The 18,167-nt window shown below is 38.6% G+C and overlaps 1 pseudogene; it reads left to right on the forward strand.

Annotated features, from left to right (window-relative positions):
- The window catches only part of LOC137124620 (B-cell receptor CD22-like), a 36,928-nt pseudogene that overhangs the window by 15,680 nt on the left and 3,081 nt on the right, over positions 1–18,167 (forward strand).

Raw genomic sequence — 18,167 nt, forward strand, 5'->3', positions numbered from 1 at the left:
TAAAATAATAAAAGGACCAAAAGTAGATTCACTGATTTCTGGTCAAATGTAGTTTTGCTGTCTTCTAGTAGTGAAGCTTGTTCCACACTTTCGTGATTGCTTCGGCTTTTGATTAGAACATGTTTGGTACGTGTTGATTCACACTAAGAGGATTTTCAGTTCTGCATTTCCAGTTGGACTTGGGAACATGAGCAAATGACAGAGGTGAAAACACCCCAGTAAGGGCAGCTCACCTACAGCATGTGATTCCAAAGGCAGCATAAAAAGGAAAATTAAAATGAGTAACTAACTATGCTGCATTCATTTTTCTTCTCACGTTTCAGTGTATTAACTTGGCTTTCAAGTGTTAAATGATGCAAACTGTCACATCTGCCCTGATAAAGCTGGCAACTCACTTTTATCCAGACACTGAACTGTTTCTAAACCCAAGAAATAGATTTGCAGAGATGTTTATCACTTCCTGTATTTTTTCTGTTTTGTAGTATTTGCATAAAGAAATGTTTTAGTTGTTGTTGTTTTTTTCATTTGAGCTATAAATGATATTTTTGTCTCATAATATTTACCTTCTCTCTTCTTCATAGATCATATTAAGAAGATGAAGTGTTTATTTTTTTCCAGTCAAGCAAATTAATAATGTGAAGAAAAAAGAAATCTGACACCCTGATTTCTATCTTCTACTTACTAGTGACAGAGGAAAGACATATTTACAGTTTATTAATGTAATGTGAGTAGAGTTGTCTCTTGATGTGACTGATGAACTTCCTGTCTATAACTTGTTCTGTTGTCTTTAATCACACAGACACATCAGCAGAGCAGCTATGAGTTTAATCATTTGTTTTATCATTAACACAGTATTAAATCACACCAGCCGTGTTGTAGTCTGTTTTTCTGATCTTAGTGTGATGTTAGTTAACTCTTGATAGTAAAGATCATCTGCTGTGACATGTTTGTGATGATCAGATGATGCATGATAAACCAGAGGTGGGAGTCACCTGATTGGAAAAAACTATACATAAGTAATAGTTTTATATGTTGTTAAAAAAAACAGCCTGATAGCATCTGGTAGACAAAGCCCCCTATACACTTGAAACTGGATGTAAACATTTACAACATGTACAGTGTGTAATTAAACTAGCAAAATCACATGACAGTATTTTTATATACACAGAAGTGTGAAAGCAAATCAAATTGGAAAATGTTCTTTACTGATCTTTATGTGGTCCAATTCAATTTTGGGGGTCACTTAATTCCAAATAGCTTGAGGCACAAAATATGAAGCCTAAACCTCAACCTTTTACTATTAACTTGATTTATGTATTATATTTGTGACAATTGGTCTTGGGTGTTAGGACTCTGCCTGCTTTCTACAGTGTCTTTATATTTTTATATGCTAAACTTAAACTAACACTGTAAAATGAACAAACTGTGTGACAACTATCATTTATACAGTGCATGCAGAAAGTATTCCCAGCACTTAACTTGTTTCATATTTTATTATGTTACAGCCTTATTCCAAAATTGATTAAATTCATTATTATCCTCTAAATTTTCCAAACAAATCCCCAGCGTTTCCCGCATTCTTTTTTGCAGGTACTCTCATGCTCCATCAGGTTGGATGGGGAGCGTTGGTGCACAGCCATGTTCAGATCTCTTAGATGTTCAATCGGGTCGGGTTCAAGCTCTTTCAGAGAGGCCATCTGTAACATAACAGAATGTAAAAAAAAAAAAAAAAAAAGTTAAGTACTGTTGATACTTTCTGGATGCACTGTACCTGCCCTGTTAAAATTAGCAATGCTGGTAAAGTATAAGAGATGATTAGTTTTCCCTTTTCTCAGTGCTTGTTAACTGGGGTTATTGTGATGTTTCTGCTGTTTTGTGTTTCAGTTATACAGGGTCAGGATGACTGGGGAGTGACTTCCACTGCTCCTCACATCTGTGCCATAAAAGGATCAACAGTGGACAGAGACTGCACCTACACATACCCATCCAGAATAAATGAATTTTTTCATCCGGAAAAAAAGCTGTTGACCTAAGATCAGAGAATCAACCCCGACACCATTCCAGAATCCCTCACAGCCTGAGGATCTTAGTAAAGACTCCCAGTATTCAGGCCGTGTTCAGGTCTTTGAGACTGAGACAGGACGCTCCACCGATTGCAGGGACCTTTAGTTATATTGTTGCTCACACTATTGTGGTGACTGTGGCGCAGGAAGGTAGAGCAGTTATCCACCAATCTCACGGTTGTTGGTTCAATCCCCGGCTCCTCCGGTCACATGTCAAAGTGTCCCTGAGCAAGACACTGAATCCCAACTTAATTTCTCCCAGTGAGTGTTGGCCAGCTCCCCCACCGGTGAATAAGAAGCAGTGTAAAGCGCTTGCCATTATTTTTGGGTCATTAAGGATGTTTCAATTTAATTTCCATAGTGTCCTCTTAATTGTTTTTACCCAGAATCACTGAAAGTGAAATGTGTCTGTTTTCTGACAGGTCAATTGTTACAATATTACATACCTCAATTTTAAACCCATCTGTTCCAATCATTAAAAAATAATCTAACCTTAACCCTTGAATAAGCAGAGTGTGCGCAGGAATAGTGAATATATATAATCTCTGCTGGTCAAATGTATTTCCCTCTACACATCTATTATTCCAATTTCCATGAGTTTATTTTCTTTAAATAAGGTCTTTTCCATTTGCTTACTCCTGATGAATCCATTAATTTGACATTAAAATCCCCACCACAAATTACCTCTCCCTTAGAAACAATCATCAACTCAAGAGTATATCTACAGTGTCCAATCACTTCCTTCCTTCCATCTTTCCTGTTACTTTGACTTCCCTCATCATCTTTGGACTCTAAGATAAGTTGGAACCTAGTGACCTTGGAATCAAAATGACAACCCCTCTTTTGTGACCAGATTTGTATGAAGAGGAGAAAACTTGTCTGCAGTTTCTTAAATTTAGCATGTTCCGTCTTTTTCGTGTGTGTTTCTTGGACAAAGATCATTTGATCATATTTCGGAGATAATCTTACTTCTCTTTATTAGGTTTAAGACCACGTTAAAATTAAAAGAGATTATTGTCATGCTATGTTTAATAATCCAACAGCCCTTTTCCTTTTCCCAGTTATTACTAAACTGGCCCTAAATAACCACAGAACATGAATAAAAAACAAACTAAGAACAGTAATACAATCAACATAATAACTTTGCTGTTTGCAACTTCAACCAGTGATTTACTGTCACTGGTCTGCCTCATCTCTGAGGGTTAACCTCTCACCTCTCTCTGAGGTCCGTCCATTTTGCTAATAGCCATAATGAAATAAGTAACTGAATAAGTAAGAAAAAATTGTCCATTCTTTAGAGCCTCGACCAGTCTCTTTACTTCCCTTTAACGCATTTACTTTTCCCTTGGTTCTCGTTTTGTACCTGCATTAGTCTCTAGATTCTATATTCTCACGTCTGAACAGTCTCCTTATAGCCCAGTGGATTGCTGGGTTTGATGGAGCGTCCTTCTCTTGCAGTTTTCCAAAAAGCTTTTGGATCCTCTCCAACAGCTGTTTGGGTTTTGTGAGGAGTTTTACGTTTAGCCTCCGATTTAACATGTCGGCTGTAGCTTCCTCCACAGTGTCCTAGGTTAACTGCATTAGGTTGAACTAGATTTCCTTCATTTTCAGAGTCACGAATGCCATTGCTGTTGTAGTTATTATTGATGGATTCAATCAAAGAAGAAAAATAACCTGAGCTGCAACACAGAACCAAATAAAGCCATTGAGATAACAGAGGTAAGAGGCTCAATTCACAAGTGTCCTCTAAAATACGGTTATAATGATTGTGTTTGTATGCCAACAGTTTATAACGTCATTTTAGCTTCAGAAAGTCTGACTTTGAAGACTTTGTGATGATGACAGCAAAAAAATGTATCTTAAAATATCTTTAAATGCATGTGCAGGTCAATCCAGTTTTGTCTTTTCATTTCTCCCCTTCAGTCGGACTCTGGTCTTGATTATGACGACACAGAGGAGCAGCTAAACCTGAAGTCCAGTCATGTTAGAGCCTGACTGAGTGTGGCCTGGTTCTCAAACATGGAAAAAATAGGCTGCACTCAGATTTGTAGTAATGTCAAATAAGTCATCCAAATGTGATTTTGTTCAAATTCTTCCCCCCCCCCCCCCTCTTTATGAATATGCCACCTCACTCTTAATTGATGTGATTTTCTTTAGATGCTGTTTAACCAGAGTTGGGAAGGACCTGATGGGGAGAGAAAGTAGAACAACATGGGAGAGGCTGTAAATGAGGATGAGGATATATTTAATCTCTATGTCAAAAGTCATTTTCTTTAACTAGGACAAAGGCTAAATTGCTGGGCTGTCTTGGTTTATATCCCTCTTCAATGGAGAATATGGACAGTGTCTGTGTATAGGCAGATTGGGATGGTGGTGTATAAGGGTATCACACTGCTCAGCCTCCCTGGGAAAGCTCATGCCAGGGTGCTTGAAAGGAGGCCCAGAATATTCCTTAGATAACATCAGAGGATTTTCAGTGTTCTGCATTTCCAGTTGGACTTGGGAACATGAGCCATAAAGAGGTGAAAACACCCCAGTAAGGGCAGCTCACCTACAGCATGTGATACAAAAGGCAGCGTGAAAAGATAAAATTAAAATCAATAAGTAACTAGACTGCATTTGTTTTAGGATGTAGTTTTCTGTTTTCATTTGTCAAAAAGCTGAGTTCCATTAAAGTGGAACAGCCACTTTTCTCTCTCTCTTATTCATAGATTATATTAAGAAGGTCAAAGATTTTTTTCTTTCAGTCAAACAAATGAATAATGTCTTGAAAAAAGAAATCTGCTAAATTTTAACGTCTGGACTTCTTTCTTCTACTTATGTAAAGTTTTCTTGTGAGTGTGTAATGTGTGCAGAGTTGTCCCTTGATGTGACTGATGTACTTCCTGTCTATAACTTAGACACAAACATAACACAGACACATGAGGAGCAGCTATGAGTTTAACAGCAGCAGCGAGTAGATTTGTCGTCTTCCTTCTTTCTGTGTCAGGTACTGTGCATCTATATTTACACCTAATGCTTTAAAACATACGAATGTATGAAATTGCAGAATTGGTAAATATGCAAGAAAAGTCAATTTGTTGGGCTGTATTTAAAAATGAGTGACTGAGAACTTTGTGAAGGTCAAACTGTCTCTGAAATTGATTTTATAATGGTGAAAGTACTTGCAGTACTTTTTAAAAGTATGCAACATATCCCTGTATCATTTTACTTTCTATTGTGAATTGAAATTAGTTTTACAGAACAACATGTGTCACTTGGGATGGAGGCCACAGGAAGAATGACTCACATGCAGAAGCACACACAGGCAAATGCAGTAAACTGTCTTTATTAATCACCAAAACACCCAAACGGTTTTATTTATTTATTGCTCATTAATGACAATGTATGAATTGACACCAGCTTAGTTGTAATTTCTTTGGAATTTGGAAATTTCTGATATCTGCTGTGTGTGTATATATGTTTGTGTGTGTGTGTGTTTGTGTGTATATATATATATATATATATATATATATATATATATATATATATATATATATATATATATATATACCAGCTTCTCTCAAAATAATTTCATTTCTCTTAAATGTCTTCATAACCTCATATTGTTTCAGAGAACAGTGATTTATCATAAAACACATCCTACAAACAATAAACTGTGTTCAAATGTTTCCTCCTCCAGATCCTCCACAGCTTCCCTCTGTGTCAGTGAGTCCCTCTGCTGAGGTAGTGGAGGGTAGTTCAGTGACTCTGACCTGTAGCAGTGATGCTAACCCAGAAGCTAATTATACCTGGTACAAGGAGAATGAAAACTCACCAAAAGCTTCAGGACAGATCTTCACCATCACTGACTTCAGACCTGAACACAGTGGGAATTATTCCTGTGAAGCTCAGAACACAAGAGGACGTCAGATCTCCACCTTACATCTGATTGTTTTTGGAGGTAAACTGTGGTTTACTGCAACAGAAATCACCAACATACAGTAATTTCAAAGATCAAACTTAGATGAACTTGTCAGTTTTTGTGTTCAAACTAATCACACTGTTAAAATTTAGCATGTGTCTTTTTCCAGGTTCAGATAAATCAGTGACATTGATGAACATCATCAGGTTGACTCTTGTGGTCCTGATGCTGATTCCTCTGCTTACTATGAGTCTGTGGACGAGGTAAAACAATAAAAATCCTTTTTTTTCTTTTTTCTTTCCTCAAGACATCTTGTACTTTTAAAGTTGTTAAATACATTTTGTTAATTTTATTTTTACATTTTATAATCCAGTTTCTAATTTGTTTTATTGTTTAAATCAGAACATAAAGCTGTTTATTCAATGCAATCTAAAGAAAAAAGTCCTCAAAATGTACAATAAATAAACCGATGTGCTGGTTCCATGAATAAAGTCCATTCAGTCTGATCTGCTCATGTCTCCTCATCAGTCACATTCATGTTCCATAGGTGAAAACAGGAGCATGAAGACCTGCTGTGAAGTCTAGTCAGGTTAGAGTCTCCTGTTCATGCTGATGTTATATCATATTTATATATGTTTTATTTGTTCTGTTGTTGTGCTGGTTCTTTAGTCTTAACTGTATTCATTTTGTTTTCACCCTGTTTTGAATTGGCATTCAGATAAAATATGTCCATTATCTCGAAATATATTATTGAAATCACCGTTTATCTTGAGAGACGCTGAGTGTTGTCAATTGTTTACACAAAGAACACACACATTTCATTTCTGTTTCCAGATTGTTTCTTAATTTTCAACAAATTTAGGTTTGTTAAATGTGACACTGCCCTGTTGTGGACATGAACGTCTGCTGTGCAAGTAGAAAAGAAACATAGTTACGTCTCCATGTGTCGATGGAGAAGAATAAATCTGCCTTAAGCCTGAAGTCTTATATGACTTACACGTCAGCAGATTTCTAATTCTAGTCCAACTGAAACAAGTTGTTTCTATGAAAAGGTTTTCATTTGACAAAGATGATGATCATTAGTGTAATTTAGCTTCCTGAAGCTTATCTTTACCTCTGTATGGCTCTGACCAAATGTTTAATTTGGTGCTTCTTACTTCAGTTTTGTTTGGCTGTGTGGATCTCTGTGTCTTATATGAACATGCCCTGTCTGATTGGCTGAATGGAGGGACAGTGCCAGTGGCTGATTGGTCCATGCTGCACTTCAGCAACATTAGCTGGTCAGCAAAAATCCCTCTGGATGATACCTGGGTGCAGGGTTGTGGATCCATGTTGGCTGAGCCCTTTGGACAAAGGTCCAGTCACCAGATGCTCATCAACATGCTCAACTCACCGGTCATTTAGTCATTTAGCAGACGCTTTTATCCAAAGCGACTTACAAGTGAGGTACAAGGCAGCAGAAAACTAAGTCAAGGAGAAAATATCAAAGCAAAGTCCTATCAGAAAAGTGTTCACAGTTCACGAGATACAAGTGCAAGAGAGCAGAAAGGTTTTTTTTTTTTTTTTTAAGTGCATAGGAAGATGCGGAAGAGTTAAGTTTTCAGCAGTTTTTTGAATATTGGGAGAGAATCAGCTGAGTGTGCAGCGTTTGGTAGCTCGTTCCACCATCGTGGGATCATTGCGCTGAACAGTTTTGCTTGGTGTCTTCTATGCGGTGCTGGGACCACCAGACGTCGTTCGTTGGCAGACCGCAGCGGGCGAGAAGGATTGTAGACTTGAATGAGTGAGTTGAGGTAAGCGGGAGTTGTCGAGTTAACAACCCTGTAAGCAAGAGACAGAGCTTTGAACCTGATGCGAGCAGCAACAGGAAGCCAGTGTAGAGATCTAAAAAGTACCTAAGCTTTGGGCGTTAAAATACCGACATCTGCTGGTCAGATCCTTGTGATTACATGTTAACAGATGAAATAAATAAAAAAGTGGTGTCTTCCAGCTTCTGATTGGTTGAACACACCTGATTAGTGGGGATGACACTGAAAAAGTGGAGATCTACGTATTTGTCACTAATCGTGCATTGATGCATAATTCATGCCTCTTTTGCTTTTGTTGCAAAGCTTTTTTTGCGTAAAACACTGAAAAGTTTGTTTATTACAGTTATTAATCATCTTTTTTTCATGATGATCACCTGCAGTAGAAGGGACATTGGTTCAGTCACTGACCTCACGTTGAACTCAGCGAAACTTTACTGTATTAAAATAGTTACACTAAAGTATTTATTGCATAATTTTTATGTTATTTTATTGTTGTTGAAAGTGAAAGTGAATCAACTCAATTTGTTGCAACAGTGTTTTTGTTAGTGTAATTGTGTTGCTGAAGATTCAACATTTTTCATTTTTCACAAAGCAGAGCTCCATAAAGTGGCAACAGTCTCTCTTCTTGATATAAATTCTATTAAAATCAAATGTTGTTTAAACTTTAGTGTTTACTGCTGTTTTGCTCTTCATGTAAATTGATCATGTGAAGAAGAAGGAAGTCCTCTGAATTTTCACATCATGATTTCTGTTTTGTACTCGCTGTGACAGAGGGAAGACATCGTTACAAACAACGTCCTCGTCGGGTTTTTCTATGATGTGACTGATGAGCTTCCTGTTTATAACTTGTTCTATTGTCTTTAGAGTCACACAGACACATGAGGAGCAGCTATGAGTTTAACAGCAGCAGCGAGTGGATTTGTCGTCTTCCTTCTCTCTGTGTCAGGTACTGTGCATCTACATTTACATGTACAAGTCAATTTGTTGGGCTGTATTTGAAAATGAGTGACTGAGAGCTGTGTGAACCTCAAACTTCCCTGAAATGGTATAAATGTGGGAGAATAGAATAGAATGACTTTATTGTCATAGTACAACTAAATCTAAATGCAGTTCATCTGTGACAGATCAGATAAAACTAACATAACAACCCAAACCATGTAGACAAGACACTGTGAGATAATAGAAGAAGAGTAAACTAAGATGATAAGAACAACATGCACCGATACACAAGACATTGCTACCAGGTATTGTAGGTAATATTACACAAGTATGACTGTGCAGTACTTTTTCACATAAGCAACATCTCAGTGTTTCACTTTACTTTTTATTGTAAACTGAACTTAGTTTCAACTATAAAAACAGAGTGAAGGACAATGAACATGGCAACAAGAGGAACAACTCAAATGTAGAAACACCCACACAAACACACACACACACACACACACACACACACACACACACACACACACACACCAAATGCTGTGAGAAGCCTCTAACAATCACAAAACACCAAAACTAATTTATTTTTTGTTCATTATCAACATTGTCTTATGTTGTAGTTTGTTTGTGGAAATGTCTGATCTCAGTGCGATGTTGCTTTGCTATTTATAGTAAAAAGTATCTGCTGTGACCAGTTTCTCTCACCTCACTTCAATTCTTTGTGGTTTTAACACTTTACCCTGCAACAACTTGGTCACAGAGTGAACAGAAATAAAAATAACCAGTAACTGGTTGACACCCTCTTATTGCTTTTCTTCCTGCCATAGAGGATGTGTGATGTCCCCTCAGTCCAACAAATTCATTAAACAGAGCACATTTACATTCTCATTTACACTAAGTACATACAGTATCACCAACAAATGCAACCACAAGGGGACACAAGCCAGTGTCTTCTTGTGCCAGTCCCAAGTCTGGATAAATGCAGAGGGTTGTGTCAGGAAGGGCATCCAACAAAATACATGCTCGGGTTAAAAAAGACCACCACCAGTGCTGTTGACCTACAGGGTGTTGTTGGGCTACTGTTGGGTGAAGAAGGAGAGGAGGAAGGTGTCTTTGTAGGCAGAGAGAGAAGAAAAAAGCCAAGAATGTAGGACCGACAGTAGGGACTTTGAATGTTGGGACTGAGACAGGGAAGGTTAGAGAGTTGGTTGACATGATGCACATTATGCACTTAAATCTATTAAAACATATTTTAAAACTGTAAACAAACAAACAAACAAACAAAAAACTACTTTTCTGCTCTTTCTCGTACTTGCTCATTATATGTAAACACTTTTCTGATAGGACTTTGCTGTGATATTTTCTACTTGACTTTGATTTTTGCTGACTTGTATCTCACTTGTAAGTCGCTTTGGATAAAAGCGTCTGACAAATGACTACATGTAAATGATGCAGTGAGGGAAGGTGGACATACTGTGTGTCCAGGAGACCAGGTGGAAAAATAGCAAGGCTAGAAGCTTAGGAGCAGGGTTCTACCATGGGTCATGGTGTTATCCTGAAAGAGGAGTTTGTGAGGAATGTTCTAGAGGTGTTGGCACTTTAGTTTCATCGTCAATACCCGTTTCTGATCTGCTTTTTATTTTCATTCCTTGGTTATTTGTTTATCGGTTCCAGATTGTCCATGTCTATGTGCCAACTAGTTCGGTTGTTGTCCCTGTTCCAAGCCTCTTGTAGCTTCTTATGCTCCTAGGTTTTCCCAGTACACACAAGTTTATCTTCTGTCATTTTTGGCCCGTTCCTGCTTATCTCTAGTGTTCCTGCATTAGATTCTGTTCCTTGTCCCTGTTTCCTCTTAGTATCCCTTTGTTACTAATTTCCTGTATTCACATCTCCCTGGTTATCTTTACACCCTCTAGTCTACACAGTCAGTTCCCTCTGTTCATTTCTTTAGGTTCCACTATTTCTCCACCAGGTTGTTGTTTAGTTAGTTTGACTACTGTTTTGTTAATTACTTAATTTTTAGTTTCCTGTTTATGTTTGGATCAGTTTTTTCTTCTAGAGTGATTCTTAATTCCTGTTTTACATGCTGGTGTTCTTCAATAAACTATAATTTATCACACTCCCTTCTGTCTCTTACTTGGGTCCCAATGGTTCTCAAACTTATTCTGTCATTCCCCACTTTTGGGGGCGGTGGGTTCAAGCCCCACCTGTCCATCAAAATAGTACTGAAATAGGCAGAGTTTAACATTTTCACATTTTTAAATCAATAACATCAAATACCAAGTTCAAAATTTAGAAAATAAATAGCCTCAGTTTGGAGTCAGAGGTCATATCGCCGAATTGTTCCTCATCAGCAGAGCTGAAATCAACAGGTGCTGCTGCATGGAATGGACCCAGAGCCCAGTCATACTGAGCACTGTTAAATTTTTGTTGTATTTCCTTGATTGAGGCGCCTGCCCCACATCTCGAGCTTTCTGGTAAATGCAGTGATCTTGTCTGTAATGTGAGGTAGGTGCTTGTCTCTGCCGTGAAGCTGAACATTTAATTCATTTAGCTTTCTAAATACATCACTGAAATAGGCCAGTTCCATCAGAAATTGTTCACTGAACCTGTTTGCAGCCTCATCCTTGCGTTCCTCCTCCAAAAAAGAAATTTCCACTCTGAGCTCAGAGACTCGTGACAACACTTTGCCTCTAGAAAGCCACATTGACTGGCTGTGAAACAGCACTGAATGGTCAGATCCCATCTCATCGCACAGTGTGGATAACAGTCGTCGTGCTTTCAGGGGTCGAGCTTTGATCAAATTGACCACCCTCACAATCTCTGTCAAAACCTCATTTAATTCAGGGCTGAGGTGCTTTGACTATAGCGCTTCCCTGTGAATGACATCCATTGCTTTTGATTAGTCCCTGCAGCCCTTTATTTTCCCTGCCATTGTTTGTGGGCCATCCGAGCAAAAGCTGAAACTCTTCCCATTTCAGCTTGTGTTCTGTGAGGTAAATGTCAGAAATCATGAAGAGCTCATCAGCTGGGGCTCTGGTTTGGACGTACTATACTTCATACTTCAAATGTTAGTTTAACTTAAGTGTCTACTGCTCATAAATCAAACAAATAATGAAAGAAGAAGGAAGTCTGCTGTATTTCAACATCCTTTCCATCTTCTGCTTAATAGTGAGAGCAAAGAGAAACAACATTCTCATTTAGTGCAGAGTTGTCAAGTGATGTGACTGATGCACTTCCTACATGTTTGTCTTCTGGTTTGTTCTATTGCAGTTTCACAGACACATGAGGAGCAGCTATGAGTTTCACAGCAGCAGCGTGTAGATTTGTCGTCTTCCTTCTCTCTGTGTCAGGTACTGTTCATCTACATTTACACCTGCTGCTTTAAGACTCAGGAATGTAAGAAAGTGCAGGATATGTAAACATATGGTGAAAGTGAATTTTTTATGGTTGTATTTGAAAATTACTGAAAACTGTGTAAATGTTAAACTCCCTGGAATGGTACAAATGCAGGTACTGACAGTGCAGTGCTTTTTAAAAATATGTTACAGCATATTGTATCATTTTACTTTCTATTGTAAATGAAACTTAGTTTTAATAATAAAACAGTATGTGTCACGAAGGATGAACAAGGCAACAAGAGGAACAACTCAAATGTAGACAAACGCACCAAATGCTGTAAATTTTTTTAACAAAGTATTAATTGACATCAGCTGTGTTGCAATTTCTTTTTGGAAATTTCTGATCTCAGTGTGATGTTGCTTTGTTCTTTATAATAACAAGTATCTGCTGTGAATAGTTTCTCTCACCCCACTTCAATTCTTTGTGGCTTTAACACTTAACTCTGCAGGAACTTAGTCACAGAGTGAATAGAGATAAAAATAACCAATAGTGGTCAACATCTTCTAATGATTGTTTTTTCTCCTGACATAGAGCCAATTCTTCACCTTCAGACTGTGTGATGTCCTCTTAGTCCAACAAATTCATTAAACAGAGCACAATTGCATCTTCATTTTCACAGAGTATATACAGTATGACTAACATCATTTACTCATGCTGGTGAAATTCTTTTTAAAATGTAAATGTCATCTTTATTTTGAACAGCACTAAGAAAGAAGCAAAAAAGGAAATTTAGAAAAAATATTATAGTCACTTTTAGACTGTTTGCTGATCCATGTTACCACCAACAGTGAAGAATGTGTGTTAACATACAAAGAGATTGATGATAGATTGATGCACGAGCAGCAACATTTTAGAATCATGTCCTCAGACGGTTGATCTGATTAAATGGGTATTTTGAAGTTTATCCAAGTTTGTTCTGATCATGGTTTCTGCTGTTCTCTGTGTTACAGTGATACAGGGTCAGATTGGATGGAGAGTGACTTACACTTCTACTGAGATCTGTGCCATAAAAGGATCCACAGTGGACATATCCTGCATCTACACATACCCACTCACAGGAAACAGCTCAGTCACAAACACATCATGGTTTATCAAAGGGAGTAATACTGCACCTGTGGATCTGTTAACAGACTCAGATTACACAGGTCGTGTGCGTTTTCACTGTGAAAACAACAAATGCACTCTGACCATCACAGACCTGAGACTGAGAGACTCAGCTGTTTACAAGTTCAGGTTCACAACAAACCAACCAGGAAGTTATACTGGTGATCCTGGAGTCTCTTTTTCTGTCACAGGTAAAATATTAATTGGAAATGTTTGATCTAAATGTTTAATGATGACTTGAGAACATCAGTGTGTGTTTGTCTGAATTTCATTTAAAAGTAATGTTTGTTCTTTGTGCACATTCAGCTCTCAGTGTGCAGGTGATCAAAGCAGCATCATATCCAGGTTCTAACAGGGTGGAGATGCAGTGTCACAGCAGCTGTGATCTACCTGGTCCTCCTTCATACATCTGGTACAACAATGGACAGAAAATCGAAGCACACACATCTGATTATTTCTCAGGCAACATCAAAGACTTAGGCAGCATTTCCTGTGCTGTAAAAGGACAAGAGACGTTCCCGTCTCCTTCAGTGTGTGAGTTTCCTCAACACTCTTCTACTAACACCATCATTTAACTTAATGTTTGTTGAAATATTAGTCAGTCAGAGGTTTTTCATGATTCATTGTGAAGAGTTAGAAGAAAATCACATGTCCACAAAGACTCTGACACAGCATCATTTGTTTTGTCTCCAGTCTTCAGAACTGCTGAGTAGGACTTTCTGACCCTGATGTTCATGTGCTTCAACCTTTCTGCTTTAAAAAAATATTAGGGAAATCAGTCTTATTTGCTTTTATATTAAATTTTGGTTTACTCCTCAGTAACAAAGTGTCAAACTTTTATCTGAGACAAGAAAACACCATCATCTCTAGACCAACACTTATACATGAAATATACATTTATTTGAAAATGTTTTCATGTTTCCTCCTCCAGATCCTCCACAGCTTCCCTCAGTGTCAGTGAGTCCCTCTGCTGAGATAGTGGAGGGTAGTTCAGTTAATCTGACCTGTAGCAGTGATGCTAACCCAGCAGCTAAATATTCCTGGTTCAAGCAAAAAGGCCCAGATATAAAATACATCCATGAAAAACCATAGCTTGTCTTCAGCTCCATCCAGTCCTCTGACTCTCGACAATATTACTGTACAGCTGTGAACAAGCTGGGGATAAGAAGATCTGAGTATGTCTCTATTAATGTGAAATGTGAGTAAAACAAATTTTAAAGCGCATCATGAAACAAACTACAGCTTTTTAAATGTTTGTTTGATGTTATGACGGTAACGTCTTAACAGACATGAATAGTAATGTTCATCTTCATTGTTTACTTCTCAGTAACACACGTGTAACTAAGGCACCCGGACACCAGATTTTTTACACATTAGGCTCCACCACCCTTATTGTGTTTGTATGAACAAGACTTAGTGTAAAATAAGTTCGACTGTGAAAACTCAACCTCCTCTTGAAATTACATTTTTTAAAAGGTTTTCATGTTTCCTCCTCCAGATCCTCCACAGCTTCCCTCTGTGTCAGTGAGTCCCTCTGCTGAGATAGTGGAGGGTAGTTCAGTGACTCTGACCTGTAGCAGTGATGCTAACCCAGCAGCTAATTACACCTGGTACAAGCAAAAAGGCCCAGATCTTAAATACAGCCATGAAAAACCACAGTTTGTCTTCAGATCTATCAAGTCTTCTGCCTCTGGACAATATTACTGTACAGCTGAGAACAAGCTGGGGGGAAGGACATCTGAAGTCGTCTCTATTAATGTAAAATGTGAGTAAAACACAGACAACTTTTTAAATATTAACAAAAACTTTATGTTTTCCTAATTATTCACTTTAACTTCTTCTTCTTGTAACTGTAAAAAAAAGCAGACATATAAACTGTTGTGGCCGCTGCAGTTTGTTTGAAGACATATAATCATGCAGAAGACAACAGGAAGATTTTCTCTTTTATTATGATTTTTTTCTTCACTGTGTCATAAACAAGTTGAAACTTTTACAGGCGATAACAAAACTGAGTAGCTTCACAGCATGTGGCCTATGAGCCATTTAGCATCCACCTCTTCCTTCATGACAAACAGTCATTTCTTACATCTTATTCAGTTATTGTACTTTTAAGAATATTTTAAGAATGAGTTTTTTCTCCTCCAGATCCTCCAAAGCTTCCCTCTGTGTCAGTGAGTCCCTCTGCTGAGATAGTGGAGGGTAGTTCAGTGACTCTGACCTGTAGCAGTGATGCTAACCCAGCAGCTAATTATACCTGGTACAAGGAGAATGAAGACTCACCAAAAGCTTCAGGACAGAAATTCACCATCACTGACTTCAGACCTGAAAACAGTGGGAATTATTCCTGTGAAGCTCAGAACACCATAGGACGTCAGAACTCCACCCTGTGTTTCATTGCTTTGGCTGGTAGGTTCTGTCCACTAAGTCATTATTAATTGATTCAACCTGCTAAGATCCACTGTGTCTTCATTCAGGGAAATCACTTACGATAACGAACATCATCAGGTTGACTCTTGTGGTCCTGATTCCTCTGCTTGTTATGAGTCTGTGGATGAGGTAAATGATACAAATCTGTCACTTTGTCCTTTCTTTTTGTACCTGTAAAATCAGGAAGTATCTTGTTATTTTTAATCCAGGAAGAAGAAAACTCAGAACTTTAAATCTGAACTAAATGAATCTGTGGAGATGATAGAGGTGAGTAGCTCTTTTGACAAATTAATCAGCACATAATGTTTGATTTTTAAAGAAATAGTTGAAACTTTTTGTCCTTCACATAATACAATCTCAGTCTATTAATCTCTCTGTTTATGTTTATTATCATCAATTTTTCCACATGACGTGTCATTATTCTCATCTTTCGTTCTCTCCCCATCAGTCAGATTCCCAACATGATTATCAGATCATCTCAGATGCAACATCCATCACTGCAGCACAGAGAGACGACACAGAGCAGCACAAAGACCTGGTGTGAAGAACAGTCAGGTTAGAGCCTCCTGCAGGGAAAGAACTCAAAACTCATATTCCTTAAATATATTTGATGTGAGGGGAAATGACCTCCCTAGTTCAGGGCAGGTGGACGCTTCTTTAAGACACACCGGCAGGCAGATTGTTTGATCTAAACCATGTTAGGGTTCAACAAACAAGTCTACTATAGTTTTTGTTTGTGCAAAAATAGTATGTGGCTGATGCTGTTGATCCACTTACTTGAAGTAAAATTGGGTGTCTGCTGAGTTGGCAGCCAACCTGGACGCATCTCCTGCTATGAGTGTTTCTACAGTTTGTTGTTGTTGGGTTCCGCTGGTTTGATGTCTGTGTTGTTGGCGGGTCTTCACCTGGACAGGGATCCTGCCTTGCTGGCTTCAGCTGCCTTTGCATGAGCAATAGTGGCTTCTTACCACCTGGTGATTATGCTGACAGAGCAGATTTTTCCTGTGTTGGCTGGCAGGCTGCAGGTTACACGCAACAACAAAGTCAAGAACCTAAACCAAAGGAAAATATCCCTGAAGAGATGAAAGATTTAAGAAAGATCCAGCTGCAGCAAGCATCTCCTCCTTCCTCTCCCATATTACTTAAAAATAAAATAAAAAATGAAATCAATAAATTGAGCTTTACTCTGCTGTCACTCCAACAGGCAACAGCTGATTCTGTAGGACAGTAGGGACAGAGTGTAAATGTGGAAGTGAGTGTTTCTCTTGTCAATCGTGTTTTGCTGTCATACAGACACTTGGAGCATTTCTCAGTTATGAAAAAACATTGAGCTGAACAGTCAATAATGGTGAAGATTTTTAGTCGTCCACTTTTGGTTATTCTGATGTTGAATCCTGTCAACTGGACTTGTTTCTTCTTGGTTTGACATGCAGTCATCCAAGCAGCTTCTTTAGTCTGAGGGAAGGTTCTCTAGGGGCCCAGTTATATCCTCCAGGTAGGCTTTGTTTCCTACATGTAAGAAAATACCTGGGTCACGAGCCAACTTTTCCTCTGACTGAAGAAGCTGCTTCAATAAGTAGTGAAACGTTTCCAAACAAGAAGAAAGTAGAAACTCCTTGACATGACTGGATTTCAAGTTTTGGGTCAGGTTTCTGATACTGCTGCCAGTTTGGACCAGTTCTTGAACGTCCCTGAAAATGAGGACATCAGTTCAGATGAAATGCTTCCTCCTTTCTTTATATGGTTGTGATCCCTTCTGGTGGCGTATTGCTCTGTGTACAAACAAGCTAACATGGAAGTTCAGGCATCTGCACTGTGGATGAGTCCACACAGCTTAAGTTGGTGTAGCCCCAGTGTCTGACTGGGCCCTTAGGGAGCCAAGTCTGTCGCTAGTGCTCAAACTGGTCATTGGTAGTTGTTGATCCAGGCCTGGTGCAGCCTCATAGTATTCTGGTCCTGAACATCTAGGCACACATTCCATGCAGTCTACCCTGGCTGACTGCAGTGGCCATTTCAGAACTCTGTGTCACCTTTAGTCCATAAGTTTTAACTGCTCATTGCAAACAGTCCTATGTCTGCGGTCTGACTACAGCATCTCTATGCCCCTCAGACTGATGCTTAATGCCCTTAAGGACCATCACCTCCTCATTGACCCTGGTAGATTTGGATTGGGATGTCTCTTCACTGAGAGTCTTAAACATTTCTCTGCACGTATGGAATATCTAACAAGTAGATAGAGAACAAACTGGTTATATTGTAACTGTTGAGTGAAGAGAGTCTCTCTCCAGTTCTTAGATCGTTGGAAACAGGTTCCAGTCACTGATTGCTCAACTGCAGAGGTGTGGATGTGCAAGACGATGTGTCTTAAAGAAGTAACCACATGCCCTGACCTCAGGACGTAATTTCCCACACATGGAATATGTCCATGTGTGTGTCCAAAATCATTTCACTCAGAAAACCACAGTTTCAACGTTCTTCTGTTTCACAGTTTGTGTTTTCTTTTTCACATGTTGGAGAATT

Source organism: Channa argus, chromosome 3 (genome assembly GCF_033026475.1).
Source record: "Channa argus isolate prfri chromosome 3, Channa argus male v1.0, whole genome shotgun sequence".
NCBI classification, from domain to species: domain Eukaryota; kingdom Metazoa; phylum Chordata; class Actinopteri; order Anabantiformes; family Channidae; genus Channa; species Channa argus.